Below are 6,797 nucleotides of genomic sequence, written 5' to 3'. Positions count from 1 at the left end.
TTCTGTTTTGCATAATGTATCTTCAGTATTCTAAGTTTCTGGGCTAATATCCGCTTATCAGTGAGAAGCAACAGACTTTTAAGCAACAGGTATTTCTGCTGCAAATTTCTAAAAGCTGAGAAGTCCAAGACCAAAGTGACCACAGATTTACTGTCTCGGTGGATACATTTCTAAGTCACACACAATGCCTTCCATCTGTCTTATACATTTGTGGGAAAGAATGCTAATCTCCCCAGCTTCTTCTGAAGTCATCTGTCCATTTAGGAAGTCTCTCCACTCTCAAGGCTAAAGTGCCTCCCAGAGACTCTAACTCTTAATACACAACAATGGGCTCTAGACTTTAATAAATAGGTCGGGAGACACAAGAATTCCATTAATAGAACACAAGGGACCTACTATAATTTACAGATAAGAAATCTGGGAAATAGAGAAGAGATGTGTATCTGCCTAAAGTCACATACTTATGGTGCTTTTAAGCTGGATTTTAAGTCTATGTCTATCTGGTCTTAAAGACCTTGCTTTTAACCTCTGAAGAATGCAGGTAGGAATTTTAAAAGGCCATCTCCAGGAGAGATCTGCATATATAACCCTATTTCCTGGTGGTTATAAGGAGCTACAGTAAGGGCTATGAGCAGAAAGTACTGTTTATCTCTGAAAGGTTGTGGGAAACGGAATGAGAGTTGTCACTCCCTCACCCCCATTTGCTGACTTATTTACTTACTGTTCACTGATCTTACCACTCCCTTTCAAAACTTCTGCCTTTCTATCCACACATTAACTTCTTTATACAGTCAGTGCTTCATCCCTTTGACTTCCAGAAACTTCATTCATTCAACACAGTTTAAACATCAGTATTTCTTACCACTCCCTTTCAAAACTTCTGCCTTTCTATCCACACATTAACTTCTTTATACAGTCAGTGCTTCATCCCTTTGACTTCCAGAAACTTCATTCATTCAACACAGTTTAAACATCAGTATTTCCTCTGTGGAGATCTTCCTAATAGATTTCTTCCTACTTTAGATTACTCTGTCCCTCCTTTGAGGTGCCAAAGAACACACTGCATCCAAAACATCACACAGGTCCAGCCATAGAGTGACTATTTTTTTTATATATGTCTTCCACTTTCTCCTAAAGTCACGTCATCTATACATCCCTACATCCCGGCATTAGACGTAGGTTTGACAGGCTGAAAGACAATTCATAAATATCTCCAGAACACAGGCACTCATTTATGAGCCTATGATTAAATAGCTTTGATAGTTGTGTGCTTATCTAATCTGTCAGCATCTTAAAGTTAAAAAATATACTAGGACAATGGAAACTATGGCATCTACAAGAGTGACAGGTGACACTAAAAAAGACTCCAAGTAATGGGGACACAGAGCTTGACCTGCCCATCCCCTGTAGCCAGGCAACCCAGGCACAGATCCTCAGACATACAGTTTGTCATCCCTGCAGGATGTACTGGAACCAAAGCCTAGCATAATCTTCATCAGAAAGACCAGAGAGAAAATCCATCGGGCAGCTAACTGGAGCAGACACTGCATCCTACAGCCAAATATTAGGCAGGGCTCAAGGAGTGTTGTGTAGGAGGGGGAGAAAGGACAGGAGGATCCAGAGGTTTCAAAGACACCACAAGAACATGGCACACAAAGTCAACTGACTGGGAATCAAGTGGGCTCACAGAGATCAGGAAGAATGTGCGACTCTGATCTAGGTCCTCTGCATATATGTTATTGTTGTGTAGCTTTGGTGTTCTGGTGAACACCAGGAGAGGGGGTTGTCTCTGACTCTTTTACCTGTCTTTGGCATCCTTTTTCTCCTACTCAGTTGCCTTGATATGAGAATATTTGCTTGGTCCTATTGTAGTGTTAAGCCATATTTGGTTGATGTCACTGGAAGGCCTGCCTTTTTCTGAGGGGAGGTGAAGCATGAGTAGGTCTGTGGTAGGGGAGTTGGGGAAGACTGGGAAGAGGGGAGGGAGGGGAAACTGCAGTCAGGCTGTAATATATGGGAAAAGAATAAATAAAAAAGAAGAAATAGACTGTAGCAGGATGCCTGGTTCACAAGCAGCACTCACTAATCCAGATGTCAGCCTTAGGAGGCTTCATTTGGGCCATGTCTGAGCTGTCCTTGCTTTGGAACTGGAGACTCACCCAGCCTCCCCTCCCTTCAAATTGTATTGAGAGATTATCAAACTCATGTGGTGTGGGTGCCCATTTTCAGGAGACCGTGAAATGGAGAAGGTGACGAGAGAACAGGAACGCAGGGAATGCGGGCGTGTTATCATGGTGACATCTCAGGGCTCTCCTGGCATGCAATTTCGAGGTTCTATGTGTCTAAGACTTGAGCAAGACATAGAAATGCAGTAGTAAATGTGTGGATTTAAGCAAAGTCAAAGTCAAAGCAAAAAGAACACTCGACAGAGCAGGGGGCAGACTCAAGCAAACATGTGGCTCAAGAATCTTTCACTTCCTCACCCAGGAGTTTCTCATTATAGAAGGTAGGTGGCTCCTGGAAGGGGTGGGCTTTTTTTTTTGATTGGCATAGGTGATTGATATCTCTAGATTGATTATATAACATTATGTTAACTACCCATGTGTCATCCCTAGGATCCTCGCTATCATATCTATATAACTGGCGTCCGTATGCACAAGCCTTTAAGGAATGTGTGCATCTCAAGGTCACCTTGAGACAATCCTATTTGTTACTGTGTATGCTCGTCTTTTGCTTCCTCATGATAATTAGATTTTTTTCCCTAATTGTTAGAGGGGTTTTATCCACTCAAAGGATAGTAGAGGCAGTCCAAGGGAAGCTTTTTTTAGTTGCTATGTCCTTAGAGCATATGACTGTCAGTCTCCCATCATTTGCCCTACCTAACTTCCCCAGGAAGACAGAAGAACAGAAGCTGAACAACCAATACACTAGTAATCAGTTAGTCTTGGCACCCTACCCTTCCCCTGATTCCTACCCTCCCCATTCTCCCCAAATCCTCACTAGGAAAAATCATCAATCCACCCATCATCCATCAAGCCTGAACCTAAAGCATATCTTCAACCTTCAGGAAAAGTCACCTAATTGATAGACCCAAGAAATTAGGGCAATATTAACAGTTTTAAACTTGTAAGGCCTACCTATTTGTCCTGTTCTCAAAAAGGATTTTTGTTAGAGTTTTACATTGTAATTTAATATTATCAAAAATCGAAGCTTGATATCAACATAAAAATAGTATTCATATTGCAATCAAGTTTCCCTCACAGCAGCTCCTTAAATGCATGACTGAATTCAATTCATTGGAAATAAAAGTTCGCTTTATATGACAAATCAAAATGCACAGCTTTTGATAGTCACAGAGTAAGATTAGCTAATACACTAAATCATGGCTGTGTGTACTGAGTTCTTATGCTTTGCCATCATTTGTGAAAGATGCCTTGAGGTAGAGATGCATACAGAACCGTCCTTACCCTTCAGGACTGCCTATACATTATAAATGACTATTATCCTTTAACTTACAGATTTGAATGTATTTGATAAGCCATCTAAATAGCATCGTTTGGACTTACAAATGGAAATGAGCTATCTGCCTGAGTTTATCGGTTGAATGATCCCACAAGTATGCCTTTTACATCTCTATTGTGATAGCCTGTAGTCAGTAGATGTGCAGTGATCCCAGAATATGCCTCAAATTGATTAAGAAAATGTAATTGCCAATTACAGCAAAGCAGAGGTCTTTGAAACCACAAAAATTGGTGTGTGACCATCAATTATTCATCATTATATACACTGTTAAGCTTATGGAGAGGGCAATATACAAGGCTGGCTGGAACACTTGGTTCATTGCAAATTCATCAAAATAGAGTTTAATCTAATACATGCATTCAGGAATGTAAGCATGGACTGGTTTTCCCATTCAGAATTTTATATTCCTAGAGTCATTAGCAAGTCAATGACACACATTATCTTGTAAACTGGTAAATGAGCATGAATGACCTGAACCTCACGCTTTAAGAAAAACTGTGTATAGATGCTTTATATAAAACTGCAGTGTCTCTAAATGAAATAATGATGTTTTACGAAAGTGCAACTAGACGTCATTATGTAACGGTAAATAAAGCAGACTCGATGTCTTAGTTCTTTCTTTATTGCTGTGATTAGGCACATGAGCAAGTCAATCTATAGAAGGAAGAATTTATTGGGGGCTTTCAAGTCAGAAGGTGAACACACAAACATGATGGCAGGGATGTCTCTATCACACCTCTCCCCGTTAAAGCTTGGGATCTATAGGGAACAGGGGGGAGAAAGATGGCAAAAGCCAGAAGTGGTGGATCACTTCAAAAAAACACTATATTTCAGGCACAGCAGAACAGACACATATGTGAACTCACACAGACTATCATAACATACACAGGACCTATACAAGCACAGGTCCCACAAAAATCTCAATGTTCGGAGAAGGGGAAGTGGACGTGAAACCCCTCCTACAGTCAAGGAGCTATTTACAACTGATAGTCTCTGGGAGAGGAGAAATCCATATGATGGAACACCATAACCAAAATCATCTTGAAGAGGAAGGGTGATTTGACTTAAGCTCCGTGTCACTGTTTATCAATAAAGGATTTCAGGACAGGAACTCAAACATGGTAAGAACCTGGTGACAGGAGCTGCTGCAGAGGCTATAGAGGATTGCTACTTACTGGCCTGTCTTCTAATAGAATCTGGGACCACCAGCCCAGGGATGGAACCACCCAGACTGGGCTGGACTCTCCCTCATCAATCACTAATTAAGAAATGCTTTTAAATGACTCTAGCTTGTGTCAAGTTGACATAAAGCTGACTGTCGCTGAGTGCCACTGATTATATCAACCACACTCCGTAGTAGGCATTATGCTCAGGTGTAGTCAGCTGAAACTAGAATTGTCATGAAACTAGAATTGTCATGGTGGTGGTGGTGGCAGTGGTGCTGGTGCTGGTGGTGATGGTGGTTGCTGTTTTAAGAACAGGAGAGAAGATGAAGGGTAGATAGAAAGATGGGACAATCAAGGCCAATTGCAATGATCCCAGGGCTGTGCTACAGATGTGTCTTTGGGACTGGGCTCCACAACTCTGCATTTTAACTGGTTTTAGTTTTCTGTAATGATCCATGAGTATTTGGCTAGGCTTCCATCATCAGGCATGATTTCCTTCTAGCCAAAAGGCTCTTACGCCCAATTAGAGAGCTGTTTGCTACCACCAAGTAGGTTTACATGCCACAGTTACACCCTTAGGACACCATGCCATGCTGATCATTGCTGTGGTTCATAGCAGTCATAGCTGGCAAGCTTTCATGGTACCAGAAGATGCCATGAAAGCTAGTCCTCATGGAGGAAGAGGCATTCAAGTTAAGTTTTACCTCAGAATCTCTGGGTCCTATGTCTGAAGGGCATACTTTCTTCACTTTAGGAACTTAACCTTCCACCTGTTGGGGGCAACCAAGAAAAATGGCAATAGCCTGGGGTGTTTGGGGAGTTCCTTGCCTAACACTGTTCAATGGCCGAACAAAGAAAGTGAGGAGTCATGCTGGGAAATTCTCACTGGCCTTAGCATATGCTGACAAGGATGACAACCATAGAGATGCTAAGCTGGATAGTGAAAACCCACAGGGCCTGAAACCTACCCAAGGAACTACAGGCAACTGAGGAATGCTGACACTGGGAGAAGCCTTTCCCAGGGAAGACCACTCCAATTGTTTATCCCAATACTAAATGGCCAGTCCTGAAAACCTGCAGGCAAGTAACATTATACAGACTGAGTAGGCTGTCTCTATGTATTTAGGGATACATATTTATATAGCAACAATTAATGAAGGAGGCCATGAATTTGAAAGGAAGCAAGGAGGGTATATGGAAGGGTTTGGGGGTGGGGGTGGGGAGGAAATGAAAGTGGGAAGTGCTATAATTATGTTACAATATAAAAACATTTTAAAAATAAAGAAAAAAAATAAAAATAAATGATGAGGACTTCATGACCTGCGTCAGTGCCTCCAGATGATAGCCAGAGACAGAGACACGTACCAACAAAAGACAACAAAAGAGGAGGAAAAGGAAAGGGAGGAAGAAGAGACCAAAATAACAATATGATACTCATGTGTGTATGTGGGGAGGGGGAGGGGACAGGTCTCTCGTTGAACCTGAAATTCACCTATTCTAGTGGATTAGTAAGAAATTAAGTTTCAGGAATCCAAAACTCTCTGCCTTACCCTCCCCAACACTAGAGTCACAGGTGTGCTCCACTGCTCCAACTTTTATATGGAAACTGAAGACTAAATTCAGGTCCTCCTGGTTGTGTAGCAAACATATTCCACACTGAGCTGTCCCCCTAGTACCTTCTCCTAACAGGGTGCTTGCCTCTTCTCTGTGTAGACCACCAAACTCAATAGTTGCAATCTTCAAGAGAAGATTCTTCATCCTTCATGTTCCTATGCTACTTCCTATTTTATGTAAAAATTGTTCCTATATGTCTTTAGATGGGCATCAAATGTCAACTAGAATACAATATGGTATGGAGCACAGAACTTCAAAGGAGGCTTTTGAGAGACCTACTGCTTGGGATCTCACCATCCTAATTCATGCTACAAAAAGTCAAGAATCATAGTGACGGAATATTTGGAATTTGAAGAGAGAAAACCTTGATGATTTTTTTTGCCCATGCTGGGATCTTGAGCACAAATATAAATATTTTTCCAATCTACAGATAGAAATGTCAATGTTACTAATATTGATGGTATATGGGAGATTTCCAGAAAGTTTGCTGTGATT

The sequence above is a fragment of the Mus pahari genome, chromosome 18 (genome assembly GCF_900095145.1).
Source record: "Mus pahari chromosome 18, PAHARI_EIJ_v1.1, whole genome shotgun sequence".
In the NCBI taxonomy this organism is placed as follows: Eukaryota; Metazoa; Chordata; class Mammalia; order Rodentia; family Muridae; genus Mus; species Mus pahari.
The sequence above is the reverse complement of the archived record's forward strand: the minus strand, read 5'-3'. Positions refer to the sequence as shown.